Genomic DNA, 24,606 nt, shown 5'->3' with positions numbered 1-24,606 from the left:
GAGTGTTAGACTGAAGATCGAAAGGTCCCTGGTTCGATCCCGGGTTTCGGCAGAACACTGAGGGTGTTCTTTGTGCTTGTTGATGTTGTGTTTCTAATCAGCTATTGACATGATAAGTTTATAAGAAATCTTCAAGGTAAGCTTTCGACGTGGGTTCCATGGTGTAATGGTTAGCACTCTGGACTCTGAATCCAGCGATCTGAGTTCAAATCTCGGTAGAACCTTGTTTTCCTTCAAAATACAGTTAATTTGAGAAAACAGGGCAAAATAACACATCGCCTACCTAAAGATTCTGTAGAGTGTTGAAATACATCCATCGTTTTTCATGAACACTGCCTCAAATGAAGCCTTGTAAAAGAACTCTAGATCCTGTGCCGTCACTGTGTGGTAAGGGAAATGCTCTGTTTCAAAGACGAAACCACTGCAGAGAGTGGTGAAACCTAACAAGTGGTTTAGTAAATCACGTTTTTTGGAGTACACAGTATCGTTCTGTGCTCCTCGTTAGTATAGTGGACAGTATCTCCGCTTGTCACGCGGAAGACCGGGGTTCGATTCCCCGACTGGGAGAAAGTTATTCTTTTTCAAAGGCAAAGCATAGCCTTCCACATAGCTTTCTACCCAAGAAAGACACATTAAGTTGTTGCAAGGATTTTGTTGGAGCTTGCTAGCTTAACTGAACATGGACAGACAGGTGATGCAGCGTGAGGTTTCTTCTTTGTGCTGCCGAAATAGCTCAGTTGGGAGAGCGTTAGACTAAAGATCTAAAGGTCCCTGGTTCGATCCCGGGTTTCGGCAGAACACTGAGGGTCTTCTTTGTGCTTGTTGACGTTGTGTTTCTAACCAGCTTTTGACATGATAAGTTTATAAGAAATCTTCAAGGTAAGCTTTTGACGTGGGTTCCATGGTGTAATGGTTAGCACTCTGGACTCTGAATCCAGCGATCCGAGTTCAAATCTCGGTGGAACCTTGTTTTCCTTCAAAATACAGTTAATTTGAGAAAACAGGGCAAAATAACACATCAACCACCTAAAGAGTCTGTAGAGTGGTGAAATACATCCATTGTTTTTCATGAACACTGCCTCAAATGAAGCCTTGTAAAAGAACTCTGGATCCTGTACCGTCACTGTGTGGTAGGGAAAATGCTCTGTTTCAAAGACGAAACTCTTGCAGAGAGTGGTGAAGCCAAACAAGTGGTTCAGTAAATCACGTTTTTTGGAGTACACAGTATCGTTCTGTGCTTCTCGTTAGTATAGTGGACAGTATCTCCGCCTGTCACGCGGAAGACCGGGGTTCGTTTCCCCGACGGGGAGAAAGTTATTCTTTTTCAAAGGCAAAGCATAGCCTTCCACATAGCTTTCTACCCAAGAAAGACACATTAAGTTGTTGCAAGGATTTTGTTGGAGCTTGCTAGCTTAACTGAACATGGACAGACAGGTGATGCAGCGTGAGGTTTCCTCTGTGTGCTGGCGAAATAGCTCAGTTGGGAGAGTGTTAGACTGAAAATCTAAAGGTCCCTGGTTCGATCCCGGGTTTCGGCAGAACACTGAGGGTGTTCTTTGTGCTTGTTGACGTTGTGTTTCTAATCAGCTATTGACATGATAAGTTTATAAGAAATCTTCAAGGTAAGCTTTCGACGTGGGTTCCATGGTGTAATGGTTAGCACTCTGAACTCTGAATCCAGCGATCTGAGTTCAAATCTCGGTGGAACCTTGTTTTCCTTGAAAATACAGTTAATTTGAGAAAACAGGGCAAAATCACACATCACCTACCTAAAGAGTCTGTAGAGTGGTGAAATACATCCATTGTTTTTCATGAACACTGCCTCAAATGAAGCCTTGTAAAAGAACTCTAGATCCTGTACCGTCACTGTGTGGTAGGGAAAATGCTCTGTTTCAAAGACGAAACTCTTGCAGAGAGTGGTGAAACCTAACAAGTGGTTTAGTAAATCACGTTTTTTGGAGTACACAGTATCGTTCTGTGCTCCTCGTTAGTATAGTGGACAGTATCTCCGCCTGTCACGTGGAAGACCGGGGGTTCGATTCCCCAATGGGGAGAAAGTTATTATTTTTCAAAGGCAAAGCATAGCCTTCCACATAGCTTTCCACCCAAGAAAGACACATTAAGTTGTTGCAAGGATTTTGTTGGAGCTTGCTAGCTTAACTGAACATGGACAGACAGGTGATGCAGCGTGAGGTTTCCTCTGTGTGCTGCCGAAATAGCTCAGTTGGGAGAGCGTTAGACTGAAGATCTAAAGGTCCCTGGTTCGATCCCGGGTTTCGGCAGAACACTGAGGGTCTTCTTTGTGCTTGTTGACGATGTGTTTCTAATCAGCTTTTGACATGATAAGTTTATAAGAAATCTTCAAGGTAAGCTTTTGACGTGGGTTCCATGGTGTAATGGTTAGCACTCTGGACTCTGAATCCAGTGATCCGAGTTCAAATCTCGGTGGAACCTTGTTTTCCTTCAAAATACAATTAATTTGAGAAAACAGGGCAAAATAACACATCGCCTACCTAAAGAGTCTGTAGAGTGGTGAAATACATCCATCGTTTTTCATGAACACTGCCTCAAATGAAGCCTTGTAAAAGAACTCTAGATCCTGTACCGTCACTGTGTGGTAGGGAAAATGCTCTGTTTCAAAGACGAAACTCTTGCAGAGAGTGGTGAAGCCAAACAAGTGGTTCAGTAAATCACGTTTTTTTGGAGTACACAGAAGCGTTCTGTGCTCCTCGTTAGTATAGTGGACAGAATCTCCGCCTTTCACGCGGAAGCCCGGGGTTAGATTTCCCGGCGGGGAGAAAGTTATCCTTTTTCAAAGGCAAAGCATAGCCTTCCACATAGCTTGTCACCCAAGAAAGACACATTAAGTTGTTGCAAGGTTTTTGTTGGAGCTTGCTAGCTTAACTGAACATGGACAGACAGGTGATGCAGCGTGAGGTTTCCTCTGTGTGCTGGCGAAATAGCTCAGTTGGGAGAGTGTTAGACTGAAGATCTAAAGGTCCCTGGTTCGATCCCGGGTTTCGGCAGAACACTGAGGGTGTTCTTTGTGCTTGTTGACGTTGTGTTTCTAATCAGCTATTGACATGATAAGTTTATAAGAAATCTTCAAGGTAAGCTTTCGATGTGGGTTCCATGGTGTAATGGTTAGCACTCTGGACTCTGAATCCAGTGATCCGAGTTCATATCTCGGTGGAACCTTGTTTTCCTTCAAAATACAATTAATTTGAGAAAACAGGGCAAAATAACACATCGCCTACCTAAAGATTCTGTAGAGTGTTGAAATACATCCATGGTTTTTCATGAACACTGCCTCAAATGAAGCCTTGTAAAAGAACTCTAGATCCTGTGCCGTTACTGTGTGGTAAGGAAAATGCTCTGTTTCAAAGAAGAAACCACTGCAGAGAGTGGTGAAACCTAACAAGTGGTTTAGTAAATCACGTTTTTTGGAGTACACAGTATCCTTCTGTGCTCCTCGTTAGTATAGTGGACAGTATCTCCGCCTGTCACGCGGAAGACCGGGGTTCGATTCCCCGACGGGGAGAAAGTTTTTCTTTTTCAAAGGCAAAGCATAGCCTTCCACATAGCTTTCTACCCAAGAAAGACACATTAAGTTGTTGCAAGGATTTTGTTGGAGCTTGCTAGCTTAACTGAACATGGACAGACAGGTGATGCAGCGTGAGGTTTCTTCTTTGTGCTGCCGAAATAGCTCAGTTGGGAGAGCGTTAGACTGAAGATCTAAAGGTCCCTGGTTCGATCCCGGGTTTCGGCAGAACACTGAGGGTCTTCTTTGTGCTTGTTGACGATGTGTTTCTAATCAGCTTTTGACATGATAAGTTTATAAGAAATCTTCAAGGTAAGCTTTTGACGTGGGTTCCATGGTGTAATGGTTAGCACTCTGGACTTTGAATCCAGTGATCCGAGTTCAAATCTCGGTGGAACCTTGTTTTCCTTCAAAATACAATTAATTTGAGAAAACAGGGCAAAATAACACATCGCCTACCTAAAGAGTCTGTAGAGTGGTGAAATACATCCATCGTTTTTCATGAACACTGCCTCAAATGAAGCCTTGTAAAAGAACTCTAGATCCTGTACCGTCACTGTGTGGTAGGGAAAATGCTCTGTTTCAAAGACGAAACTCTTGCAGAGAGTGGTGAAGCCAAACAAGTGGTTCAGTAAATCACGTTTTTTTGGAGTACACAGAAGTGTTCTGTGCTCCTCGTTAGTATAGTGGACAGAATCTCCGCCTGTCACGCGGAAGCCCAGGGTTAGATTTCCCGACGGGGAGAAAGTTATCCTTTTTCAAAGGCAAAGCATAGCCTTCCACATAGCTTGTCACCCAAGAAAGACACATTAAGTTGTTGCAAGGTTTTTGTTGGAGTTTGCTAGCTTAACTGAACATGGACAGACAGGTTATGCAGCGTGAGGTTTCCTCTGTGTGCTGCCGAAATAGCTCAGTTGGGAGAGCGTTAGACTGAAGATCTAAAGGTCCCTGGTTCGATCCCGGGTTTCGGCAGAACACTGAGGGTGTTCTTTGTGCTTGTTGACGTCGTGTTTCTAATCAGCTATTGACATGATAAGTTTATAAGAAATCTTCAAGGTAAGCTTTTGACGTGGGTTCCATGGTGTAATGGTTAGCACTCTGGACTCTGAATCCAGCGATCCGAGTTCAAATCTCGGTGGAACCTTGTTTTCCTTCAAAATACAATTAATTTGAGAAAACAGGGCAAAATAACACATCACCTACCTAAAGAGTCTGTAGAGTGGTGAAATACATCCATTGTTTTTCATGAACACTGCCTCAAATGAAGCCTTGTAAAAGAATTCTAGATCCTGTACCGTCACTGTGTGGTAGGGAAAATGCTCTGTTTCAAAGACGAAACTCTTGCAGAGAGTGGTGAAGCCAAACAAGTGGTTCAGTAAATCACGTTTTTTTGGAGTACACAGAAGTGTTCTGTGCTCCTCGTTAGTATAGTGGACAGTATCTCCACCTGTCACGCGGAAGACCGGGGTTCGTTTCCCCGACGGGGAGAAAGTTATTCTTTTTCAAAGGCAAAGCATAGCCTTCCACATAGCTTGTCACCCAAGAAAGACACATTAAGTTGTTGCAAGGTTTTTGTTGGAGTTTGCTAGCTTAACTGAACATGGACAGACAGGTGATGCAGCGTGAGGTTTCCTCTGTGTGCTGGCGAAAGAGCTCAGTTGGGAGAGTGTTAGACTGAAGATCGAAAGGTCCCTGGTTCGATCCCGGGTTTCGGCAGAACACTGAGGGTGTTCTTTGTGCTTGTTGATGTTGTGTTTCTAATCAGCTATTGACATGATAAGTTTATAAGAAATCTTCAAGGTAAGCTTTCGACGTGGGTTCCATGGTGTAATGGTTAGCACTCTGGACTCTGAATCCAGCGATCTGAGTTCAAATCTCGGTGGAACCTTGTTTTCCTTCAAAATACAGTTAATTTGAGAAAACAGGGCAAAATAACACATCGCCTACCTAAAGATTCTGTAGAGTGTTGAAATACATCCATCGTTTTTCATGAACACTGCCTCAAATGAAGCCTTGTAAAAGAACTCTAGATCCTGTGCCGTCACTGTGTGGTAAGGGAAATGCTCTGTTTCAAAGACGAAACCACTGCAGAGAGTGGTGAAACCTAACAAGTGGTTTAGTAAATCACGTTTTTTGGAGTACACAGTATCGTTCTGTGCTCCTCGTTAGTATAGTGGACAGTATCTCCGCTTGTCACGCGGAAGACCGGGGTTCGAGTCCCCGACTGGGAGAAAGTTATTCTTTTTCAAAGGCAAAGCATAGCCTTCCACATAGCTTTCTACCCAAGAAAGACACATTAAGTTGTTGCAAGGATTTTGTTGGAGCTTGCTAGCTTAACTGAACATGGACAGACAGGTGATGCAGCGTGAGGTTTCTTCTTTGTGCTGCAGAAATAGCTCAGTTGGGAGAGCGTTAGACTGAAGATCTAAAGGTCCCTGGTTCGATCCCGGGTTTTGGCAGAACACTGAGGGTCTTCTTTGTGCTTGTTGACGATGTGTTTCTAATCAGCTTTTGACATGATAAGTTTATAAGAAATCTTCAAGGTAAGCTTTTGACGTGGGTTCCATGGTGTAATGGTTAGCACTCTGGACTCTGAATCCAGTAATCCGAGTTCAAATCTCGGTGGAACCTTGTTTTCCTTCAAAATACAATTAATTTGAGAAAACAGGGCAAAATAACACATCGCCTACCTAAAGATTCTGTAGAGTGTTGAAATACATCCATCGTTTTTCATGAACACTGCCTCAAATGAAGCCTTGTAAAAGAACTCTAGATCCTGTGCCGTCACTGTGTGGTAAGGAAAATGCTCTGTTTCAAAGACGAAACCACTGCAGAGAGTGGTGAAACCTAACAAGTGGTTTAGTAAATCACGTTTTTTGGAGTACACAGTACCGTTCTGTGCTCCTCGTTAGTATAGTGGACAGTATCTCCGCCTGTCACGTGGAAGACCGGGGGTTCGATTCCCCGATGGGGAGAAAGTTATTATTTTTCAAAGGCAAAGCATAGCCTTCCACATAGCTTTCCACCCAAGAAAGACACATTAAGTTGTTGCAAGGATTTTGTTGGAGCTTGCTAGCTTAACTGAACATGGACAGACAGGTGATGCAGCGTGAGGTTTCCTCTGTGTGCTGCCGAAATAGCTCAGTTGGGAGAGCGTTAGACTGAAGATCTAAAGGTCCCTGGTTCGATCCCGGGTTTCGGCAGAACACTGAGGGTCTTCTTTGTGCTTGTTGACGATGTGTTTCTAATCAGCTTTTGACATGATAAGTTTATAAGAAATCTTCAAGGTAAGCTTTTGACGTGGGTTCCATGGTGTAATGGTTAGCACTCTGGACTCTGAATCCAGCGATCCGAGTTCAAATCTCGGTGGAACCTTGTTTTCCTTCAAAATACAATTAATTTGAGAAAACAGGGCAAAATAACACATCACCTACCTAAAGAGTCTGTAGAGTGGTGAAATACATCCATTGTTTTTCATGAACACTGCCTCAAATGAAGCCTTGTAAAAGAACTCTAGATCCAGTACCGTCACTGTGTGGTAGGGAAAATGCTCTGTTTCAAAGACGAAACTCTTGCAGAGAGTGGTGAAGCCAAACAAGTGGTTCAGTAAATCACGTTTTTTTGGAGTACACAGAAGTGTTCTGTGCTCCTCGTTAGTATAGTGGACAGAATCTCCGCCTGTCACGCGGAAGCCCGGGGTTAGATTTCCCGACGGGGAGAAAGTTATCCTTTTTCAAAGGCAAAGCATAGCCTTCCACATAGCTTGTCACCCAAGAAAGACACATTAAGTTGTTGCAAGGTTTTTGTTGGAGTTTGCTAGCTTAACTGAACATGGACAGACAGGTGATACAGCGTGAGGTTTCCTCTGTGTGCTGCCGAAATAGCTCAGTTGGGAGAGCGTTAGACTGAAGATCTAAAGGTCCCTGGTTCGATCCCGGGTTTCGGCAGAACACTGAGGGTCTTCTTTGTGCTTGTTGATGTTGTGTTTCTAATCAGCTTTTGACATGATAAGTTTATAAGAAATCTTCAAGGTAAGCTTTCAATGTGGGTTCCATGGTGTAATGGTTAGCACTCTGGACTCTGAATCCAGTGATCCGAGTTCAAATCTCGGTGGAACCTTGTTTTCCTTCAAAATACAATTAATTTGAGAAAACAGGGCAAAATAACACATCGCCTACCTAAAGAGTCTGTAGAGTGGTGAAATACATCCATCGTTTTTCATGAACACTGCCTCAAATGAAGCCTTGTAAAAGAACTCTAGATCCTGTACCGTCACTGTGTGGTAGGGAAAATGCTCTGTTTCAAAGACGAAACTCTTGCAGAGAGTGGTGAAGCCAAACAAGTGGTTCAGTAAATCACGTTTTTTTGGAGTACACAGAAGCGTTCTGTGCTCCTCGTTAGTATAGTGGACAGAATCTCCGACTTTCACGCGGAAGCCCGGGGTTAGATTTCCCGACGGGGAGAAAGTTATCCTTTTTCAAAGGCAAAGCATAGCCTTCCACATAGCTTGTCACCCAAGAAAGACACATTAAGTTGTTGCAAGGTTTTTGTTGGAGCTTGCTAGCTTAACTGAACATGGACAGACAGGTGATGCAGCGTGAGGTTTCCTCTGTGTGCTGGCGAAATAGCTCAGTTGGGAGAGTGTTAGACTGAAGATCTAAAGGTCCCTGGTTCGATCCCGGGTTTCGGCAGAACACTGAGGGTGTACTTTGTGCTTGTTGACGTTGTGCTTCTAATCAGCTATTGACATGATAAGTTTATAAGAAATCTTCAAGGTAAGCTTTCGACGTGGGTTCCATGGTGTAATGGTTAGCACTCTGGACTCTGAATCCAGCGATCTGAGTTCAAATCTCGGTGGAACCTTGTTTTCCTTCAAAATACAGTTAATTTGAGAAAACAGGGCAAAATAACACATCGCCTACCTAAAGATTCTGTAGAGTGTTGAAATACATCCATCGTTTTTCATGAACACTGCCTCAAATGAAGCCTTGTAAAAGAACTCTAGATCCTGTGCCGTCACTGTGTGGTAAGGAAAATGCTCTGTTTCAAAGACGAAACCACTGCAGAGAGTGGTGAAACCTAACAAGTGGTTTAGTAAATCACGTTTTTTGGAGTACACAGTATCGTTCTGTGCTCCTCGTTAGTATAGTGGACAGTATCTACACCTGTCACGCGGAAGACCGGGGTTCGATTCCCCGACGTGGAGAAAGTTATTCTTTTTCAAAGGCAAAGCATAGCCTTCCACATAGCTTGTCACCCAAGAAAGACACATTAAGTTGTTGCAAGGTTTTTGTTGGAGTTTGCTAGCTTAACTGAACATGGACAGACAGGTGATACAGCGTGAGGTTTCCTCTGTGTGCTGCCGAAATAGCTCAGTTGGGAGAGCGTTAGACTGAAGATCTAAAGGTCCCTGGTTCGATCCCGGGTTTCGGCAGAACACTGAGGGTGTTCTTTGTGCTTGTTGACGTTGTGTTTCTAATCAGCTATTGACATGATAAGTTTATAAGAAATCTTCAAGGTAAGCTTTCGATGTGGGTTCCATGGTGTAATGGTTAGCACTCTGGACTCTGAATCCAGTGATCCGAGTTCAAATCTCGGTGGAACCTTGTTTTCCTTCAAAATACAATTAATTTGAGAAAACAGGGCAAAATAACACATCGCCTACCTAAAGATTCTGTAGAGTGTTGAAATACATCCATGGTTTTTCATGAACACTGCCTCAAATGAAGCCTTGTAAAAGAACTCTAGATCCTGTGCCGTTACTGTGTGGTAAGGAAAATGCTCTGTTTCAAAGACGAAACCACTGCAGAGAGTGGTGAAACCTAACAAGTGGTTTAGTAAATCACGTTTTTTGGAGTACACAGTATCGTTCTGTGCTCCTCGTTAGTATAGTGGACAGTATCTCCGCCTGTCACGCGGAAGACCGGGGTTCGATTCCCCGACGGGGAGAAAGTTTTTCTTTTTCAAAGGCAAAGCATAGCCTTCCACATAGCTTTCTACCCAAGAAAGACACATTAAGTTGTAGCAAGGATTTTGTTGGAGCTTGCTAGCTTAACTGAACATGGACAGACAGGTGATGCAGCGTGAGGTTTCTTCTTTGTGCTGCCGAAATAGCTCAGTTGGGAGAGCGTTAGACTGAAGATCTAAAGGTCCCTGGTTCGATCCCGGGTTTCGGCAGAACACTGAGGGTCTTCTTTGTGCTTGTTGACGATGTGTTTCTAATCAGTTTTTGACATGATAAGTTTATAAGAAATCTTCAAGGTAAGCTTTTGACGTGGGTTCCATGGTGTAATGGTTAGCACTCTGGACTTTGAATCCAGTGATCCGAGTTCAAATCTCGGTGGAACCTTGTTTTCCTTCAAAATACAATTAATTTGAGAAAACAGGGCAAAATAACACATCGCCTACCTAAAGAGTCTGTAGAGTGGTGAAATACATCCATCGTTTTTCATGAACACTGCCTCAAATGAAGCCTTGTAAAAGAACTCTAGATCCTGTACCGTCACTGTGTGGTAGGGAAAATGCTCTGTTTCAAAGACGAAACTCTTGCAGAGAGTGGTGAAGCCAAACAAGTGGTTCAGTAAATCACGTTTTTTTGGAGTACACAGAAGCGTTCTGTGCTCCTCGTTAGTATAGTGGACAGAATCTCTGCCTGTCACGCGGAAGCCCGGGGTTAGATTTCCCGACGGGGAGAAAGTTATCCTTTTTCAAAGGCAAAGCATAGCCTTCCACATAGCTTGTCACCCAAGAAAGACACATTAAGTTGTTGCAAGGTTTTTGTTGGAGTTTGCTAGCTTAACTGAACATGGACAGACAGGTTATGCAGCGTGAGGTTTCCTCTGTGTGCTGCCGAAATAGCTCAGTTGGGAGAGCGTTAGACTGAAGATCTAAAGGTCCCTGGTTCGATCCCGGGTTTCGGCAGAACACTGAGGGTGTTCTTTGTGCTTGTTGACGTCGTGTTTCTAATCAGCTATTGACATGATAAGTTTATAAGAAATCTTCAAGGTAAGCTTTTGACGTGGGTTCCATGGTGTAATGGTTAGCACTCTGGACTCTGAATCCAGCGATCCGAGTTCAAATCTCGGTGGAACCTTGTTTTCCTTCAAAATACAATTAATTTGAGAAAACAGGGCAAAATAACACATCACCTACCTAAAGAGTCTGTAGAGTGGTGAAATACATCCATTGTTTTTCATGAACACTGCCTCAAATGAAGCCTTGTAAAAGAACTCTAGATCCTGTACCGTCACTGTGTGGTAGGGAAAATGCTCTGTTTCAAAGACGAAACTCTTGCAGAGAGTGGTGAAGCCAAACAAGTGGTTCAGTAAATCACGTTTTTTTGGAGTACACAGAAGTGTTCTGTGCTCCTCGTTAGTATAGTGGACAGTATCTCTGCCTGTCACGCGGAAGACTGGGGTTCGTTTCCCCGACGGGGAGAAAGTTATTCTTTTTCAAAGGCAAAGCATAGCCTTCCACATAGCTTTCTACCCAAGAAAGACACATTAAGTTGTTGCAAGGATTTTGTTGGAGCTTGCTAGCTTAACTGAACATGGACAGACAGGTGATGCAGCGTGAGGTTTCTTCTTTGTGCTGCCGAAATAGCTCAGTTGGGAGAGCGTTAGACTGAAGATCTAAAGGTCCCTGGTTCGATCCCGGGTTTCGGCAGAACACTGAGGGTCTTCTTTGTGCTTGTTGACGATGTGTTTCTAATCAGCTTTTGACATGATAAGTTTATAAGAAATCTTCAAGGTAAGCTTTTGACGTGGGTTCCATGGTGTAATGGTTAGCACTCTGGACTTTGAATCCAGTGATCCGAGTTCAAATCTCGGTGGAACCTTGTTTTCCTTCAAAATACAATTAATTTGAGAAAACAGGGCAAAATAACACATCGCCTACCTAAAGAGTCTGTAGAGTGTTGAAATACATCCATGGTTTTTCATGAACACTGCCTCAAATGAAGCCTTGTAAAAGAACTCTAGATCCTGTACCGTCACTGTGTGGTAGGGAAAATGCTCTGTTTCAAAGACGAAACTCTTGCAGAGAGTGGTGAAGCCAAACAAGTGGTTCAGTAAATCACGTTTTTTTGGAGTACACAGAAGCGTTCTGTGCTCCTCGTTAGTATAGTGGACAGAATCTCCGCCTGTCACACGGAAGCCCGGGGTTAGATTTCCCGACGGGGAGAAAGTTATCCTTTTTCAAAGGCAAAGCATAGCCTTCCACATAGCTTTCTACCCAAGAAAGACACATTAAGTTGTTGCAAGGTTTTTGTTGGAGTTTGCTAGCTTAACTGAACATGGACAGACAGGTGATGCAGCGTGAGGTTTCTTCTTTGTGCTGCCGAAATAGCTCAGTTGGGAGAGCGTTAGACTGAAGATCTAAAGGTCCCTGGTTCGATCCCGGGTTTCGGCAGAACACTGAGGGTCTTCTTTGTGCTTGTTGACGATGTGTTTCTAATCAGTTTTTGACATGATAAGTTTATAAGAAATCTTCAAGGTAAGCTTTTGACGTGGGTTCCATGGTGTAATGGTTAGCACTCTGGACTTTGAATCCAGTGATCCGAGTTCAAATCTCGGTGGAACCTTGTTTTCCTTCAAAATACAATTAATTTGAGAAAACAGGGCAAAATAACACATCGCCTACCTAAAGAGTCTGTAGAGTGGTGAAATACATCCATCGTTTTTCATGAACACTGCCTCAAATGAAGCCTTGTAAAAGAACTCTAGATCCTGTACCGTCACTGTGTGGTAGGGAAAACGCTCTGTTTCAAAGACGAAACTCTTGCAGAGAGTGGTGAAACCTAACAAGTGGTTTAGTAAATCACGTTTTTTTGGAGTACACAGTATCGTTCTGTGCTCCTCGTTAGTATAGTGGACAGAATCTCCGCCTGTCACGCGGAAGCCCGGGGTTAGATTTCCCGACGGGGAGAAAGTTATCCTTTTTCAAAGGCAAAGCATAGCCTTCCACATAGCTTGTCACCCAAGAAAGACACATTAAGTTGTTGCAAGGTTTTTGTTGGAGTTTGCTAGCTTAACTGAACATGGACAGACAGGTTATGCAGCGTGAGGTTCCCTCTGTCTGCTGCCGAAATAGCTCAGTTGGGAGAGCGTTAGACTGAAGATCTAAAGGTCCCTGGTTCGATCCCGGGTTTCGGCAGAACACTGAGGGTGTTCTTTGTGCTTGTTGACGTCGTGTTTCTAATCAGCTATTGACATGATAAGTTTATAAGAAATCTTCAAGGTAAGCTTTTGACGTGGGTTCCATGGTGTAATGGTTAGCACTCTGGACTCTGAATCCAGCGATCCGAGTTCAAATCTCGGTGGAACCTTGTTTTCCTTCAAAATACAATTAATTTGAGAAAACAGGGCAAAATAACACATCACCTACCTAAAGAGTCTGTAGAGTGGTGAAATACATCCATTGTTTTTCATGAACACTGCCTCAAATGAAGCCTTGTAAAAGAACTCTAGATCCTGTACCGTCACTGTGTGGTAGGGAAAATGCTCTGTTTCAAAGACGAAACTCTTGCAGAGAGTGGTGAAGCCAAACAAGTGGTTCAGTAAATCACGTTTTTTTGGAGTACACAGAAGTGTTCTGTGCTCCTCGTTAGTATAGTGGACAGTATCTCCGCCTGTCACGCGGAAGACTGGGGTTCGTTTCCCCGACGGGGAGAAAGTTATTCTTTTTCAAAGGCAAAGCATAGCCTTCCACATAGCTTTCTACCCAAGAAAGACACATTAAGTTGTTGCAAGGATTTTGTTGGAGCTTGCTAGCTTAACTGAACATGGACAGACAGGTGATGCAGCGTGAGGTTTCTTCTTTGTGCTGCCGAAATAGCTCAGTTGGGAGAGCGTTAGACTGAAGATCTAAAGGTCCCTGGTTCGATCCCGGGTTTCGGCAGAACACTGAGGGTGTTCTTTGTGCTTGTTGACGTTGTGTTTCTAATCAGCTATTGACATGATAAGTTTATAAGAAATCTTCAAGGTAAGCTTTTGACGTGGGTTCCATGGTGTAATGGTTAGCACTCTGGACTTTGAATCCAGTGATCCGAGTTCAAATCTCGGTGGAACCTTGTTTTCCTTCAAAATACAATTAATTTGAGAAAACAGGGCAAAATAACACATCGCCTACCTAAAGAGTCTGTAGAGTGGTGAAATACATCCATCGTTTTTCATGAACACTGCCTCAAATGAAGCCTTGTAAAAGAACTCTAGATCCTGTACCGTCACTGTGTGGTAGGGAAAATGCTCTGTTTCAAAGACGAAACTCTTGCAGAGAGTGGTGAAGCCAAACAAGTGGTTCAGTAAATCACATTTTTTTGGAGTACACAGAAGCGTTCTGTGCTCCTCGTTAGTATAGTGGACAGAATCTCCGCCTGTCACACGGAAGCCCGGGGTTAGATTTCCCGACGGGGAGAAAGTTATCCTTTTTCAAAGGCAAAGCATAGCCTTCCACATAGCTTGTCACCCAAGAAAGACACATTAAGTTGTTGCAAGGTTTTTGTTGGAGTTTGCTAGCTTAACTGAACATGGACAGACAGGTGATGCAGCGTGAGGTTTCTTCTTTGTGCTGCCGAAATAGCTCAGTTGGGAGAGTGTTAGACTGAAGATCTAAAGGTCCCTGGTTCGATCCCGGGTTTCGGCAGAACACTGAGGGTGTTCTTTGTGCTTGTTGACGTTGTGCTTCTAATCAGCTATTGACATGATAAGTTTATAAGAAATCTTCAAGGTAAGCTTTCGACGTGGGTTCCATGGTGTAATGGTTAGCACTCTGGACTCTGAATCCAGCGATCTGAGTTCAAATCTCGGTGGAACCTTGTTTTCCTTCAAAATACAGTTAATTTGAGAAAACAGGGCAAAATAACACATCGCCTACCTAAAGATTCTGTAGAGTGTTGAAATACATCCATCGTTTTTCATGAACACTGCCTCAAATGAAGCCTTGTAAAAGAACTCTAGATCCTGTGCCGTCACTGTGTGGTAAGGAAAATGCTCTGTTTCAAAGACGAAACCACTGCAGAGAGTGGTGAAACCTAACAAGTGGTTTAGTAAATCACGTTTTTTGGAGTACACAGTATCGTTCTGTGCTCCTCGTTAGTATAGTGGACAGTATCTCCACCTGTCACGCGGAAGACCGGGGTTCGATTCCCCGACGTGGAGAAAGTTATTCTTTTTCAAAGGCAAAGCATAGCCTTCCACATAGCTTGTCACCCAAGAAAGACACATTAAGTTGTTGCAAGGTTTTTGTTGGAGTTTGCTAGCTTAACTGAACATGGACAGACAGGTGATGCAGCGTGAGGTTTCTTCTTTGTGCTGCCGAAATAGCTCAGTTGGGAGAGCGTTAGACTGAAGATCTAAAGGTCCCTGGTTCGATCCCGGGTTTCGGCAGAACACTGAGGGTGTTCTTTGTGCTTGTTGACGTTGTGTTTCTAATCAGCTATTGACATGATAAGTTTATAAGAAATCTTCAAGGTAAGCTTTCGATGTGGGTTCCATGGTGTAATGGTTAGCACTCTGGACTCTGAATCCAGTGATCCCAGTTCAAATCTCGGTGGAACCTTGTTTTCCTTCAAAATACAATTAATTTGAGAAAACAGGGCAAAATAACACATCGCCTACCTAAAGATTCTGTAGAGTGTTGAAATACATCCATGGTTTTTCATGAACACTGCCTCAAATGAAGCCTTGTAAAAGAACTCTAGATCCTGTGCCGTTACTGTGTGGTAAGGAAAATGCTCTGTTTCAAAGACGAAACCACTGCAGAGAGTGGTGAAACCTAACAAGTGGTTTAGTAAATCACGTTTTTTGGAGTACACAGTATCGTTCTGTGCTCCTCGTTAGTATAGTGGACAGTATCTCCGCCTGTCACGCGGAAGACCGGGGTTCGATTCCCCGACGGGGAGAAAGTTTTTCTTTTTCAAAGGCAAAGCATAGCCTTCCACATAGCTTTCTACCGAAGAAAGACACATTAAGTTGTTGCAAGGATTTTGTTGGAGCTTGCTAGCTTAACTGAACATGGACAGACAGGTGATGCAGCGTGAGGTTTCTTCTTTGTGCTGCCGAAATAGCTCAGTTGGGAGAGCGTTAGACTGAAGATCTAAAGGTCCCTGGTTCGATCCCGGGTTTTGGCAGAACACTGAGGGTCTTCTTTGTGCTTGTTGACGATGTGTTTCTAATCAGTTTTTGACATGATAAGTTTATAAGAAATCTTCAAGGTAAGCTTTTGACGTGGGTTCCATGGTGTAATGGTTAGCACTCTGGACTTTGAATCCAGTGATCCGAGTTCAAATCTCGGTGGAACCTTGTTTTCCTTCAAAATACAATTAATTTGAGAAAACAGGGCAAAATAACACATCGCCTACCTAAAGAGTCTGTAGAGTGGTGAAATACATCCATCGTTTTTCATGAACACTGCCTCAAATGAAGCCTTGTAAAAGAACTCTAGATCCTGTACCGTCACTGTGTGGTAGGGAAAATGCTCTGTTTCAAAGACGAAACTCTTGCAGAGAGTGGTGAAGCCAAACAAGTGGTTCAGTAAATCACGTTTTTTTGGAGTACACAGAAGCGTTCTGTGCTCCTCGTTAGTATAGTGGACAGAATCTCCGCCTGTCACGCGGAAGCCCGGGGTTAGATTTCCCGACGGGGAGAAAGTTATCCTTTTTCAAAGGCAAAGCATAGCCTTCCACATAGCTTGTCACCCAAGAAAGACACATTAAGTTGTTGCAAGGTTTTTGTTGGAGTTTGCTAGCTTAACTGAACATGGACAGACAGGTTATGCAGCGTGAGGTTTCCTCTGTGTGCTGCCGAAATAGCTCAGTTGGGAGAGCGTTAGACTGAAGATCTAAAGGTCCCTGGTTCGATCCCGGGTTTCGGCAGAACACTGAGGGTGTTCTTTGTGCTTGTTGACGTCGTGTTTCTAATCAGCTATTGACATGGTTAGTTTATAAGAAATCTTCAAGGTAAGCTTTTGACGTGGGTTCCATGGTGTAATGGTTAGCACTCTGGACTCTGAATCCAGCGATCCGAGTTCAAATCTCGGTGGAACCTTGTTTTCCTTCAAAATACAATTAATTTGAGAAAACAGGGCAAAATAACACATCACCTACCTAAAGAGTCTGTAGAGTGGTGAAATACATCCATTGTTTTTCATGAACACTGCCTCAAATGAAGCCTTGTAAAAGAACTCTAGATCCTGTACCGTCACTGTGTGGTAGGGAAAATGCTCTGTTTCAAAGACGAAACTCTTGCAGAGAGTGGTGAAGCCAAACAAGTGGTTCAGTAAATCACGTTTTTTTGGAGTACACAGAAGTGTTCTATGCTCCTCGTTAGTATAGTGGACAGAATCTCCGCCTGTCACACGGAAGCCCGGGGTTAGATTTCCCGACGGGGAGAAAGTTATCCTTTTTCAAAGGCAAAGCATAGCCTTCCACATAGCTTGTCACCCAAGAAAGACACATTAAGTTGTTGCAAGGTTTTTGTTGGAGTTTGCTAGCTTAACTGAACATGGACAGACAGGTGATGCAGCGTGAGGTTTCTTCTTTGTGCTGCCGAAATAGCTCAGTTGGGAGAGCGTTAGACTGAAGATCTAAAGGTCCCTGGTTCGATCCCGGGTTTTGGCAGAACACTGAGGGTCTTCTTTGTGCTTGTTGACGATGTGTTTCTAATCAGCTTTTGACAAGATAAGTTTATAAGAAATCTTCAAGGTAAGCTTTTGACGTGGGTTCCATGGTGTAATGGTTAGCACTCTGGACCCTGAATCCAGTGATCCGAGTTCAAATCTCGGTGGAACCTTGTTTTCCTTCAAAATACAATTAATTTGAGAAAACAGGGCAAAATAACACATCGCCTACCTAAAGATTCTGTAGAGTGTTGAAATACATCCATGGTTTTTCATGAACACTGCCTCAAATGAAGCCTTGTAAAAGAACTCTAGATCCTGTGCCGTTACTGTGTGGTAAGGAAAATGCTCTGTTTCAAAGACGAAACCACTGCAGAGAGTGGTGAAACCTAACAAGTGGTTTAGTAAATCACGTTTTTTGGAGTACACAGTATCGTTCTGTGCTCCTCGTTAGTATAGTGGACAGTATCTCCGCCTGTCACGCGGAAGACCGGGGTTCGATTCCCCGACGGGGAGAAAGTTTTTCTTTTTCAAAGGCAAAGCATAGCCTTCCACATAGCTTTCTACCCAAGAAAGACACATTAAGTTGTTGCAAGGATTTTGTTGGAGCTTGCTAGCTTAACTGAACATGGACAGACAGGTGATGCAGCGTGAGGTTTCTTCTTTGTGCTGCCGAAATAGCTCAGTTGGGAGAGCGTTAGACTGAAGATCTAAAGGTCCCTGGTTCGATCCCGGGTTTTGGCAGAACACTGAGGGTCTTCTTTGTGCTTGTTGACGATGTGTTTCTAATCAGCTTTTGACATGATAAGTTTATAAGAAATCTTCAAGGTAAGCTTTCAATGTGGGTTCCATGGTGTAATGGTTAGCACTCTGGACTCTGAATCCAGAGATCCGAGTTCAAATCTCGGTGGAACCTTGTTTTCCTTCAAAATACAATTAATTTGAGAAAACAGGGCAAAATAACACATCGCCTACCTAAAGAGTCTGTAGAGTGGTGAAATACATCCATCGTTTTTCATGAACACTGCCTCAAATGAAGCCTTGTAAAAGAACTCTAGATCCTGTACCGTCACTGTGTGGTAGGGAAAATGCTCTGTTTCAAAGACGAAACTCTTGCAGAGAGTGGTGAAGCCAAACAAGTGGTTCAGTAAATCACGTTTTTTTGGAGTACACAGAAGCGTTCTGTGCTCCTCGTTAGTATAGTGGACAGAATCTCCGCCTTTCACGCGGAAGCCCGGGGTTAGATTTCCCGACGGGGAGAAAGTTATCCTTTTTCAAAGGCAAAGCATAGCCTTCCACATAGCTTGTCACCCAAGAAAGACACATTAAGTTGTTGCAAGGTTTTTGTTGGAGCTTGCTAGCTTAACTGAACATGGACAGACAGGTGATGCAGCGTGAGGTTTCCTCTGTGTGCTGGCGAAATAGCTCAGTTGGGAGAGTGTTAGACTGAAGATCTAAAGGTCCCTGGTTCGATCCCGGGTTTCGGCAGAACACTGAGGGTGTTCTTTGTGCTTGTTGACGTTGTGCTTCTAATCAGCTATTGACATGATAAGTTTATAAGAAATCTTCAAGGTAAGTTTTCGACGTGGGTTCCATGGTGTAATGGTTAGCACTCTGGACTCTGAATCCAGCGATCTGAGTTCAAATCTCGGTGGAACCTTGTTTTCCTTCAAAATACAGTTAATTTGAGAAAACAGGGCAAAATAACACATCGCCTACCTAAAGATTATGTAGAGTGTTGAAATACATCCATCGTTTTTCATGAACACTGCCTCAAATGAAGCCTTGTAAAAGAACTCTAGATCCTGTGCCGTCACTGTGTGGTAAGGAAAATGCTCTGTTTCAAAGACGAAACCACTGCAGAGAGTGGTGAAACCTAACAAGTGGTTTAGTAAATCACGTTTTTTGGAGTACACAGTATCGTTCTGTGCTCCTCGTTAGTATAGTGGACAGTATCTCCACCTGTCACGCGGATGACCGGGGTTCGATTCCCCGACGTGGAGAAAGTTATTCTTTTTCAAAGGCAAAGCATAGCCTTCCACATAGCTTGTCACCCAAGAAAGACACATTAAGTTGTTGCAAGGTTTTTGTTGGAGTTTGCTAGCTTAACTGAACATGGACAGACAGGTGATACAGCGTGAGGTTTCCTCTGTGTGCTGCCGAAATAGCTCAGTTGGGAGAGCGTTAGACTGAAGATCTAAAGGTCCCTGGTTCGATCCCGGGTTTCGGCAGAACACTGAGGGTGTTCTTTGTGCTTGTTGACGTTGTGTTTCTAATCAGCTATTGACATGATAAGTTTATAAGAAATCTTCAAGGTAAGCTTTCGATGTGGGTTCCATGGTGTAATGGTTAGCACTCTGGACTCTGAATCCAGTGATCCGAGTTCAAATCTCGGTGGAACCTTGTTTTCCTTCAAAATACAATTAATTTGAGAAAACAGGGCAAAATAACACATCGCCTACCTAAAGATTCTGTAGAGTGCTGAAATACATCCATGGTTTTTCATGAACACTGCCTCAAATGAAGCCTTGTAAAAGAACTCTAGATCCTGTGCCGTTACTGTGTGGTAAGGAAAATGCTCTGTTTCAAAGACGAAACCACTGCAGAGAGTGGTGAAACCTAACAAGTGGTTTAGTAAATCACGTTTTTTGGAGTACACAGTATCGTTCTGTGCTCCTCGTTAGTATAGTGGACAGTATCTCCGCCTGTCACGCGGAAGACCGGGGTTCGATTCCCCGACGGGGAGAAAGTTTTTCTTTTTCAAAGGCAAAGCATAGCCTTCCACATAGCTTTCTACCCAAGAAAGACACATTAAGTTGTTGCAAGGATTTTGTTGGAGCTTGCTAGCTTAACTGAACATGGACAGACAGGTGATGCAGTGTGAGGTTTCTTCTTTGTGCTGCCGAAATAGCTCAGTTGGGAGAGCGTTAGACTGAAGATCTAAAGGTCCCTGGTTCGATCCCGGGTTTCGGCAGAACACTGAGGGTCTTCTTTGTGCTTGTTGACGATGTGTTTCTAATCAGCTGTTGACATGATAAGTTTATAAGAAATCTTCAAGGTAAGCTTTTGACGTGGGTTCCATGGTGTAATGGTTAGCACTCTGGACTTTGAATCCAGTGATCCGAGTTCAAATCTCGGTGGAACCTTGTTTTCCTTCAAAATACAATTAATTTGAGAAAACAGGGCAAAATAACACATCGCCTACCTAAAGAGTCTGTAGAGTGGTGAAATACATCCATCGTTTTTCATGAACACTGCCTCAAATGAAGCCTTGTAAAAGAACTCTAGATCCTGTACCGTCACTGTGTGGTAGGGAAAATGCTCTGTTTCAAAGACGAAACTCTTGCAGAGAGTGGTGAAGCCAAACAAGTGGTTCAGTAAATCACGTTTTTTTGGAGTACACAGAAGCGTTCTGTGCTCCTCGTTAGTATAGTGGACAGAATCTCCGCCTGTCACACGGAAGCCCGGGGTTAGATTTCCCGACGGGGAGAAAGTTATCCTTTTTCAAAGGCAAAGCATAGCCTTCCACATAGCTTGTCACCCAAGAAAGACACATTAAGTTGTTGCAAGGTTTTTGTTGGAGTTTGCTAGCTTAACTGAACATGGACAGACAGGTGATGCAGCGTGAGGTTTCTTCTTTGTGCTGCCGAAATAGCTCAGTTGGGAGAGCGTTAGACTGAAGATCTAAAGGTCCCTGGTTCGATCCCGGGTTTTGGCAGAACACTAAGGGTCTTCTTTGTGCTTGTTGACGATGTGTTTCTAATCAGCTTTTGACATGATAAGTTTATAAGAAATCTTCAAGGTAAGCTTTTGACGTGGGTTCCATGGTGTAATGGTTAGCACTCTGGACTCTGAATCCAGTGATCCGAGTTCAAATCTCGGTGGAACCTTGTTTTCCTTCAAAATACAATTAATTTGAGAAAACAGGGCAAAATAACACATCGCCTACCTAAAGATTCTGTAGAGTGTTGAAATACATCCATCGTTTTTCATGAACACTGCCTCAAATGAAGCCTTGTAAAAGAACTCTAGATCCTGTGCCGTCACTGTGTGGTAAGGAAAATGCTCTGTTTCAAAGACGAAACCACTGCAGAGAGTGGTGAAACCTAACAAGTGGTTTAGTAAATCACGTTTTTTGGAGTACACAGTATCGTTCTGTGCTCCTCGTTAGTATAGTGGACAGAATCTCCGCCTGTCACGCGGAAGCCCGGGGTTAGATTTCCCGACGGGGAGAAAGTTATCCTTTTTCAAAGGCAAAGCATAGCCTTCCACATAGCTTGTCACCCAAGAAAGACACATTAAGTTGTTGCAAGGTTTTTGTTGGAGTTTGCTAGCTTAACTGAACATGGACAGACAGGTGATACAGCGTGAGGTTTCCTCTGTGTGCTGCCGAAATTGCTCAGTTGGGAGAGCGTTAGACTGAAGATCTAAAGGTCCCTGGTTCGATCCCGGGTTTCGGCAGAACACTGAGGGTCTTCTTTGTGCTTGTTGATGTTGTGTTTCTAATCAGCTTTTGACATGATAAGTTTATAAGAAATCTTCAAGGTAAGCTTTCAATGTGGGTTCCATGGTGTAATGGTTAGCACTCTGGACTCTGAATCCAGTGATCCGAGTTCAAATCTCGGTGGAACCTTGTTTTCCTTCAAAATACAATTAATTTGAGAAAACAGGGCAAAATAACACATCGCCTACCTAAAGAGTCTGTAGAGTGGTGAAATACATCCATCGTTTTTCATGAACACTGCCTCAAATGAAGCCTTGTAAAAGAACTCTAGATCCTGTACCGTCACTGTGTGGTAGGGAAAATGCTCTGTTTCAAAGACGAAACTCTTGCAGAGAGTGGTGAAGCCAAACAAGTGGTTCAGTAAATCACGTTTTTTTGGAGTACACAGAAGCGTTCTGTGCTCCTCGTTAGTATAGTGGACAGAATCTCCGCCTTTCACGCGGAAGCCCGGGGTTAGATTTCCCGACGGGGAGAAAGTTATCCTTTTTCAAAGGCAAAGCATAGCCTTCCACATAGCTTGTCACCCAAGAAAGACACATTAAGTTGTTGCAAGGTTTTTGTTGGAGCTTGCTAGCTTAACTGAACATGGACAGACAGGTGATGCAGCGTGAGGTTTCCTCTGTGTGCTGGCGAAATAGCTCAGTTGGGAGAGTGTTAGACTGAAGATCTAAAGGTCCCTGGTTCGATCCCGGGTTTCGGCAGAACACTGAGGGTGTTCTTTGTGCTTGTAAACGTTGTGCTTCTAATCAGCTATTGACATGATAAGTTTATAAGAAATCTTCAAGGTAAGCTTTCGACGTGGGTTCCATGGTGTAATGGTTAGCACTCTGGACTCTGAATCCAGCGATCTGAGTTCAAATCTCGGTGGAACCTTGTTTTCCTTCAAAATACAGTTAATTTGAGAAAACAGGGCAAAATAACACATCGCCTACCTAAAGATTCTGTAGAGTGTTGAAATACATCCATCGTTTTTCATGAACACTGCCTCAAATGAAGCCTTGTAAAAGAACTCTAGATCCTGTGCCGTCACTGTGTGGTAAGGAAAATGCTCTGTTTCAAAGACGAAACCACTGCAGAGAGTGGTGAAACCTAACAAGTGGTTTAGTAAATCACGTTTTTTGGAGTACACAGTATCGTTCTGTGCTCCTCGTTAGTATAGTGGACAGTATCTCCACCTGTCACGCGGAAGACCGGGGTTCGATTCCCCGACGTGGAGAAAGTTATTCTTTTTCAAAGGCAAAGCATAGCCTTCCACATAGCTTGTCACCCAAGAAAGACACATTAAGTTGTTGCAAGGTTTTTGTTGGAGTTTGCTAGCTTAACTGAACATGGACAGACAGGTGATACAGCGTGAGGTTTCCTCTGTGTGCTGCCGAAATAGCTCAGTTGGGAGAGCGTTAGACTTAAGATCTAAAGGTCCCTGGTTCGATCCCGGGTTTCGGCAGAACACTGAGGGTGTTCTTTGTGCTTGTTGACGTTGTGTTTCTAATCAGCTATTGACATGATAAGTTTATAAGAAATCTTCAAGGTAAGCTTTCGATGTGGGTTCCATGGTGTAATGGTTAGCACTCTGGACTCTGAATCCAGTGATCCGAGTTCAAATCTCGGTGGAACCTTGTTTTCCTTCAAAATACAATTAATTTGAGAAAACAGGGCAAAATAACACATCGCCTACCTAAAGATTCTGTAGAGTGTTGAAATACATCCATGGTTTTTCATGAACACTGCCTCAAATGAAGCCTTGTAAAAGAACTCTAGATCCTGTGCCGTTACTGTGTGGTAAGGAAAATGCTCTGTTTCAAAGACGAAACCACTGCAGAGAGTGGTGAAACCTAACAAGTGGTTTAGTAAATCACGTTTTTTGGAGTACACAGTATCGTTCTGTGCTCCTCGTTAGTATAGTGGACAGTATCTCCGCCTGTCACGCGGAAGACCGGGGTTCGATTCCCCGACGGGGAGAAAGTTTTTCTTTTTCAAAGGCAAAGCATAGCCTTCCACATAGCTTTCTACCCAAGAAAGACACATTAAGTTGTTGCAAGGATTTTGTTGGAGCTTGCTAGCTTAACTGAACATGGACAGACAGGTGATGCAGCGTGAGGTTTCTTCTTTGTGCTGCCGAAATAGCTCAGTTGGGAGAGCGTTAGACTGAAGATCTAAAGGTCCCTGGTTCGATCCCGGGTTTCGGCAGAACACTGAGGGTCTTCTTTGTGCTTGTTGACGATGTGTTTCTAATCAGCTTTTGACATGATAAGTTTATAAGAAATCTTCAAGGTAAGCTTTTGACGTGGGTTCCATGGTGTAATGGTTAGCACTCTGGACTTTGAATCCAGTGATCCGAGTTCAAATCTCGGTGGAACCTTGTTTTCCTTCAAAATACAATTAATTTGAGAAAACAGGGCAAAATAACACATCGCCTACCTAAAGAGTCTGTAGAGTGGTGAAATACATCCATCGTTTTTCATGAACACTGCCTCAAATGAAGCCTTTTAAAAGAACTCTAGATCCTGTACCGTCACTGTGTGGTAGGGAAAATGCTCTGTTTCAAAGACGAAACTCTTGCAGAGAGTGGTGAAGCCAAACAAGTGGTTCAGTAAATCACGTTTTTTTGGAGTACACAGAAGCGTTCTGTGCTCCTCGTTAGTATAGTGGACAGAATCTCCGCCTTTCACGCGGAAGCCCGGGGTTAGATTTCCCGACGGGGAGAAAGTTATCCTTTTTCAAAGGCAAAGCATAGCCTTCCACATAGCTTGTCACCCAAGAAAGACACATTAAGTTGTTGCAAGGTTTTTGTTGGAGCTTGCTAGCTTAACTGAACATGGACAGACAGGTGATGCAGCGTGAGGTTTCCTCTGTGTGCTGGCGAAATAGCTCAGTTGGGAGAGTGTTAGACTGAAGATCTAAAGGTCCCTGGTTCGATCCCGGGTTTCGGCAGAACACTGAGGGTGTT

General features: G+C 43.5%; 58 non-coding genes across 58 annotated transcripts; all 58 read left to right on the top strand.

Annotated features, from left to right (window-relative positions):
- The first annotated feature begins 152 nt into the window (after nucleotides 1-152).
- On the top strand, nucleotides 153-224 carry trnaq-cug (transfer RNA glutamine (anticodon CUG)). The gene has a single exon. It is a non-coding gene; the product is annotated as a tRNA-Gln (tRNA).
- A 498-nt stretch (nucleotides 225-722) lies between these two features.
- Nucleotides 723-795, top strand: trnaf-aaa (transfer RNA phenylalanine (anticodon AAA)). The gene has a single exon. It is a non-coding gene; the product is annotated as a tRNA-Phe (tRNA).
- A 100-nt stretch (nucleotides 796-895) lies between these two features.
- Nucleotides 896-967, top strand: trnaq-cug (transfer RNA glutamine (anticodon CUG)). Its single transcript has one exon. It is a non-coding gene; the product is annotated as a tRNA-Gln (tRNA).
- A 671-nt stretch (nucleotides 968-1,638) lies between these two features.
- Nucleotides 1,639-1,710, top strand: trnaq-cug (transfer RNA glutamine (anticodon CUG)). Its single transcript has one exon. It is a non-coding gene; the product is annotated as a tRNA-Gln (tRNA).
- A 499-nt stretch (nucleotides 1,711-2,209) lies between these two features.
- trnaf-gaa (transfer RNA phenylalanine (anticodon GAA)) lies at nucleotides 2,210-2,282 on the top strand. Its single transcript has one exon. It is a non-coding gene; the product is annotated as a tRNA-Phe (tRNA).
- Nucleotides 2,283-2,382: 100 nt separating this feature from the next.
- trnaq-cug (transfer RNA glutamine (anticodon CUG)) lies at nucleotides 2,383-2,454 on the top strand. The gene has a single exon. It is a non-coding gene; the product is annotated as a tRNA-Gln (tRNA).
- A 672-nt stretch (nucleotides 2,455-3,126) lies between these two features.
- trnaq-cug (transfer RNA glutamine (anticodon CUG)) lies at nucleotides 3,127-3,198 on the top strand. The gene has a single exon. It is a non-coding gene; the product is annotated as a tRNA-Gln (tRNA).
- Nucleotides 3,199-3,696: 498 nt separating this feature from the next.
- trnaf-gaa (transfer RNA phenylalanine (anticodon GAA)) lies at nucleotides 3,697-3,769 on the top strand. The gene has a single exon. It is a non-coding gene; the product is annotated as a tRNA-Phe (tRNA).
- Nucleotides 3,770-3,869: 100 nt separating this feature from the next.
- Nucleotides 3,870-3,941, top strand: trnaq-uug (transfer RNA glutamine (anticodon UUG)). The gene has a single exon. It is a non-coding gene; the product is annotated as a tRNA-Gln (tRNA).
- Nucleotides 3,942-4,440: 499 nt separating this feature from the next.
- trnaf-gaa (transfer RNA phenylalanine (anticodon GAA)) lies at nucleotides 4,441-4,513 on the top strand. The gene has a single exon. It is a non-coding gene; the product is annotated as a tRNA-Phe (tRNA).
- Nucleotides 4,514-4,613: 100 nt separating this feature from the next.
- Nucleotides 4,614-4,685, top strand: trnaq-cug (transfer RNA glutamine (anticodon CUG)). Its single transcript has one exon. It is a non-coding gene; the product is annotated as a tRNA-Gln (tRNA).
- Nucleotides 4,686-5,357: 672 nt separating this feature from the next.
- On the top strand, nucleotides 5,358-5,429 carry trnaq-cug (transfer RNA glutamine (anticodon CUG)). The gene has a single exon. It is a non-coding gene; the product is annotated as a tRNA-Gln (tRNA).
- Nucleotides 5,430-6,100: 671 nt separating this feature from the next.
- On the top strand, nucleotides 6,101-6,172 carry trnaq-cug (transfer RNA glutamine (anticodon CUG)). The gene has a single exon. It is a non-coding gene; the product is annotated as a tRNA-Gln (tRNA).
- Nucleotides 6,173-6,671: 499 nt separating this feature from the next.
- Nucleotides 6,672-6,744, top strand: trnaf-gaa (transfer RNA phenylalanine (anticodon GAA)). The gene has a single exon. It is a non-coding gene; the product is annotated as a tRNA-Phe (tRNA).
- A 100-nt stretch (nucleotides 6,745-6,844) lies between these two features.
- On the top strand, nucleotides 6,845-6,916 carry trnaq-cug (transfer RNA glutamine (anticodon CUG)). Its single transcript has one exon. It is a non-coding gene; the product is annotated as a tRNA-Gln (tRNA).
- Nucleotides 6,917-7,415: 499 nt separating this feature from the next.
- Nucleotides 7,416-7,488, top strand: trnaf-gaa (transfer RNA phenylalanine (anticodon GAA)). Its single transcript has one exon. It is a non-coding gene; the product is annotated as a tRNA-Phe (tRNA).
- Nucleotides 7,489-7,588: 100 nt separating this feature from the next.
- On the top strand, nucleotides 7,589-7,660 carry trnaq-cug (transfer RNA glutamine (anticodon CUG)). Its single transcript has one exon. It is a non-coding gene; the product is annotated as a tRNA-Gln (tRNA).
- Nucleotides 7,661-8,332: 672 nt separating this feature from the next.
- On the top strand, nucleotides 8,333-8,404 carry trnaq-cug (transfer RNA glutamine (anticodon CUG)). The gene has a single exon. It is a non-coding gene; the product is annotated as a tRNA-Gln (tRNA).
- A 498-nt stretch (nucleotides 8,405-8,902) lies between these two features.
- Nucleotides 8,903-8,975, top strand: trnaf-gaa (transfer RNA phenylalanine (anticodon GAA)). Its single transcript has one exon. It is a non-coding gene; the product is annotated as a tRNA-Phe (tRNA).
- A 100-nt stretch (nucleotides 8,976-9,075) lies between these two features.
- trnaq-cug (transfer RNA glutamine (anticodon CUG)) lies at nucleotides 9,076-9,147 on the top strand. The gene has a single exon. It is a non-coding gene; the product is annotated as a tRNA-Gln (tRNA).
- Nucleotides 9,148-9,645: 498 nt separating this feature from the next.
- trnaf-gaa (transfer RNA phenylalanine (anticodon GAA)) lies at nucleotides 9,646-9,718 on the top strand. The gene has a single exon. It is a non-coding gene; the product is annotated as a tRNA-Phe (tRNA).
- A 100-nt stretch (nucleotides 9,719-9,818) lies between these two features.
- trnaq-uug (transfer RNA glutamine (anticodon UUG)) lies at nucleotides 9,819-9,890 on the top strand. The gene has a single exon. It is a non-coding gene; the product is annotated as a tRNA-Gln (tRNA).
- Nucleotides 9,891-10,389: 499 nt separating this feature from the next.
- On the top strand, nucleotides 10,390-10,462 carry trnaf-gaa (transfer RNA phenylalanine (anticodon GAA)). The gene has a single exon. It is a non-coding gene; the product is annotated as a tRNA-Phe (tRNA).
- Nucleotides 10,463-10,562: 100 nt separating this feature from the next.
- On the top strand, nucleotides 10,563-10,634 carry trnaq-cug (transfer RNA glutamine (anticodon CUG)). The gene has a single exon. It is a non-coding gene; the product is annotated as a tRNA-Gln (tRNA).
- A 499-nt stretch (nucleotides 10,635-11,133) lies between these two features.
- On the top strand, nucleotides 11,134-11,206 carry trnaf-gaa (transfer RNA phenylalanine (anticodon GAA)). The gene has a single exon. It is a non-coding gene; the product is annotated as a tRNA-Phe (tRNA).
- Nucleotides 11,207-11,306: 100 nt separating this feature from the next.
- Nucleotides 11,307-11,378, top strand: trnaq-uug (transfer RNA glutamine (anticodon UUG)). The gene has a single exon. It is a non-coding gene; the product is annotated as a tRNA-Gln (tRNA).
- Nucleotides 11,379-11,877: 499 nt separating this feature from the next.
- trnaf-gaa (transfer RNA phenylalanine (anticodon GAA)) lies at nucleotides 11,878-11,950 on the top strand. Its single transcript has one exon. It is a non-coding gene; the product is annotated as a tRNA-Phe (tRNA).
- A 100-nt stretch (nucleotides 11,951-12,050) lies between these two features.
- On the top strand, nucleotides 12,051-12,122 carry trnaq-uug (transfer RNA glutamine (anticodon UUG)). The gene has a single exon. It is a non-coding gene; the product is annotated as a tRNA-Gln (tRNA).
- A 499-nt stretch (nucleotides 12,123-12,621) lies between these two features.
- On the top strand, nucleotides 12,622-12,694 carry trnaf-gaa (transfer RNA phenylalanine (anticodon GAA)). Its single transcript has one exon. It is a non-coding gene; the product is annotated as a tRNA-Phe (tRNA).
- Nucleotides 12,695-12,794: 100 nt separating this feature from the next.
- trnaq-cug (transfer RNA glutamine (anticodon CUG)) lies at nucleotides 12,795-12,866 on the top strand. Its single transcript has one exon. It is a non-coding gene; the product is annotated as a tRNA-Gln (tRNA).
- A 499-nt stretch (nucleotides 12,867-13,365) lies between these two features.
- trnaf-gaa (transfer RNA phenylalanine (anticodon GAA)) lies at nucleotides 13,366-13,438 on the top strand. The gene has a single exon. It is a non-coding gene; the product is annotated as a tRNA-Phe (tRNA).
- Nucleotides 13,439-13,538: 100 nt separating this feature from the next.
- trnaq-uug (transfer RNA glutamine (anticodon UUG)) lies at nucleotides 13,539-13,610 on the top strand. The gene has a single exon. It is a non-coding gene; the product is annotated as a tRNA-Gln (tRNA).
- Nucleotides 13,611-14,109: 499 nt separating this feature from the next.
- Nucleotides 14,110-14,182, top strand: trnaf-gaa (transfer RNA phenylalanine (anticodon GAA)). The gene has a single exon. It is a non-coding gene; the product is annotated as a tRNA-Phe (tRNA).
- A 100-nt stretch (nucleotides 14,183-14,282) lies between these two features.
- Nucleotides 14,283-14,354, top strand: trnaq-cug (transfer RNA glutamine (anticodon CUG)). The gene has a single exon. It is a non-coding gene; the product is annotated as a tRNA-Gln (tRNA).
- A 498-nt stretch (nucleotides 14,355-14,852) lies between these two features.
- Nucleotides 14,853-14,925, top strand: trnaf-gaa (transfer RNA phenylalanine (anticodon GAA)). Its single transcript has one exon. It is a non-coding gene; the product is annotated as a tRNA-Phe (tRNA).
- A 100-nt stretch (nucleotides 14,926-15,025) lies between these two features.
- On the top strand, nucleotides 15,026-15,097 carry trnaq-cug (transfer RNA glutamine (anticodon CUG)). The gene has a single exon. It is a non-coding gene; the product is annotated as a tRNA-Gln (tRNA).
- A 498-nt stretch (nucleotides 15,098-15,595) lies between these two features.
- trnaf-gaa (transfer RNA phenylalanine (anticodon GAA)) lies at nucleotides 15,596-15,668 on the top strand. The gene has a single exon. It is a non-coding gene; the product is annotated as a tRNA-Phe (tRNA).
- A 100-nt stretch (nucleotides 15,669-15,768) lies between these two features.
- On the top strand, nucleotides 15,769-15,840 carry trnaq-uug (transfer RNA glutamine (anticodon UUG)). Its single transcript has one exon. It is a non-coding gene; the product is annotated as a tRNA-Gln (tRNA).
- A 499-nt stretch (nucleotides 15,841-16,339) lies between these two features.
- Nucleotides 16,340-16,412, top strand: trnaf-gaa (transfer RNA phenylalanine (anticodon GAA)). The gene has a single exon. It is a non-coding gene; the product is annotated as a tRNA-Phe (tRNA).
- A 100-nt stretch (nucleotides 16,413-16,512) lies between these two features.
- trnaq-cug (transfer RNA glutamine (anticodon CUG)) lies at nucleotides 16,513-16,584 on the top strand. Its single transcript has one exon. It is a non-coding gene; the product is annotated as a tRNA-Gln (tRNA).
- Nucleotides 16,585-17,083: 499 nt separating this feature from the next.
- Nucleotides 17,084-17,156, top strand: trnaf-gaa (transfer RNA phenylalanine (anticodon GAA)). Its single transcript has one exon. It is a non-coding gene; the product is annotated as a tRNA-Phe (tRNA).
- Nucleotides 17,157-17,256: 100 nt separating this feature from the next.
- trnaq-cug (transfer RNA glutamine (anticodon CUG)) lies at nucleotides 17,257-17,328 on the top strand. The gene has a single exon. It is a non-coding gene; the product is annotated as a tRNA-Gln (tRNA).
- Nucleotides 17,329-17,826: 498 nt separating this feature from the next.
- On the top strand, nucleotides 17,827-17,899 carry trnaf-gaa (transfer RNA phenylalanine (anticodon GAA)). The gene has a single exon. It is a non-coding gene; the product is annotated as a tRNA-Phe (tRNA).
- Nucleotides 17,900-17,999: 100 nt separating this feature from the next.
- trnaq-cug (transfer RNA glutamine (anticodon CUG)) lies at nucleotides 18,000-18,071 on the top strand. Its single transcript has one exon. It is a non-coding gene; the product is annotated as a tRNA-Gln (tRNA).
- Nucleotides 18,072-18,743: 672 nt separating this feature from the next.
- Nucleotides 18,744-18,815, top strand: trnaq-cug (transfer RNA glutamine (anticodon CUG)). The gene has a single exon. It is a non-coding gene; the product is annotated as a tRNA-Gln (tRNA).
- A 498-nt stretch (nucleotides 18,816-19,313) lies between these two features.
- trnaf-gaa (transfer RNA phenylalanine (anticodon GAA)) lies at nucleotides 19,314-19,386 on the top strand. The gene has a single exon. It is a non-coding gene; the product is annotated as a tRNA-Phe (tRNA).
- Nucleotides 19,387-19,486: 100 nt separating this feature from the next.
- Nucleotides 19,487-19,558, top strand: trnaq-cug (transfer RNA glutamine (anticodon CUG)). Its single transcript has one exon. It is a non-coding gene; the product is annotated as a tRNA-Gln (tRNA).
- Nucleotides 19,559-20,056: 498 nt separating this feature from the next.
- Nucleotides 20,057-20,129, top strand: trnaf-gaa (transfer RNA phenylalanine (anticodon GAA)). The gene has a single exon. It is a non-coding gene; the product is annotated as a tRNA-Phe (tRNA).
- Nucleotides 20,130-20,229: 100 nt separating this feature from the next.
- trnaq-uug (transfer RNA glutamine (anticodon UUG)) lies at nucleotides 20,230-20,301 on the top strand. Its single transcript has one exon. It is a non-coding gene; the product is annotated as a tRNA-Gln (tRNA).
- Nucleotides 20,302-20,800: 499 nt separating this feature from the next.
- trnaf-gaa (transfer RNA phenylalanine (anticodon GAA)) lies at nucleotides 20,801-20,873 on the top strand. The gene has a single exon. It is a non-coding gene; the product is annotated as a tRNA-Phe (tRNA).
- Nucleotides 20,874-20,973: 100 nt separating this feature from the next.
- On the top strand, nucleotides 20,974-21,045 carry trnaq-cug (transfer RNA glutamine (anticodon CUG)). Its single transcript has one exon. It is a non-coding gene; the product is annotated as a tRNA-Gln (tRNA).
- Nucleotides 21,046-21,543: 498 nt separating this feature from the next.
- Nucleotides 21,544-21,616, top strand: trnaf-gaa (transfer RNA phenylalanine (anticodon GAA)). The gene has a single exon. It is a non-coding gene; the product is annotated as a tRNA-Phe (tRNA).
- Nucleotides 21,617-21,716: 100 nt separating this feature from the next.
- Nucleotides 21,717-21,788, top strand: trnaq-cug (transfer RNA glutamine (anticodon CUG)). Its single transcript has one exon. It is a non-coding gene; the product is annotated as a tRNA-Gln (tRNA).
- A 672-nt stretch (nucleotides 21,789-22,460) lies between these two features.
- trnaq-cug (transfer RNA glutamine (anticodon CUG)) lies at nucleotides 22,461-22,532 on the top strand. Its single transcript has one exon. It is a non-coding gene; the product is annotated as a tRNA-Gln (tRNA).
- Nucleotides 22,533-23,030: 498 nt separating this feature from the next.
- On the top strand, nucleotides 23,031-23,103 carry trnal-uaa (transfer RNA leucine (anticodon UAA)). Its single transcript has one exon. It is a non-coding gene; the product is annotated as a tRNA-Leu (tRNA).
- Nucleotides 23,104-23,203: 100 nt separating this feature from the next.
- Nucleotides 23,204-23,275, top strand: trnaq-cug (transfer RNA glutamine (anticodon CUG)). Its single transcript has one exon. It is a non-coding gene; the product is annotated as a tRNA-Gln (tRNA).
- A 498-nt stretch (nucleotides 23,276-23,773) lies between these two features.
- Nucleotides 23,774-23,846, top strand: trnaf-gaa (transfer RNA phenylalanine (anticodon GAA)). Its single transcript has one exon. It is a non-coding gene; the product is annotated as a tRNA-Phe (tRNA).
- A 100-nt stretch (nucleotides 23,847-23,946) lies between these two features.
- trnaq-uug (transfer RNA glutamine (anticodon UUG)) lies at nucleotides 23,947-24,018 on the top strand. Its single transcript has one exon. It is a non-coding gene; the product is annotated as a tRNA-Gln (tRNA).
- Nucleotides 24,019-24,606: the final 588 nt, after the last annotated feature.

The sequence above is a fragment of the Astyanax mexicanus genome, chromosome 8 (assembly GCF_023375975.1).
Source record: "Astyanax mexicanus isolate ESR-SI-001 chromosome 8, AstMex3_surface, whole genome shotgun sequence".
Taxonomy (NCBI): Eukaryota; Metazoa; Chordata; class Actinopteri; order Characiformes; family Acestrorhamphidae; genus Astyanax; species Astyanax mexicanus.
The sequence above is the reverse complement of the archived record's forward strand: the minus strand, read 5'-3'. Positions and strand labels throughout refer to the sequence as shown.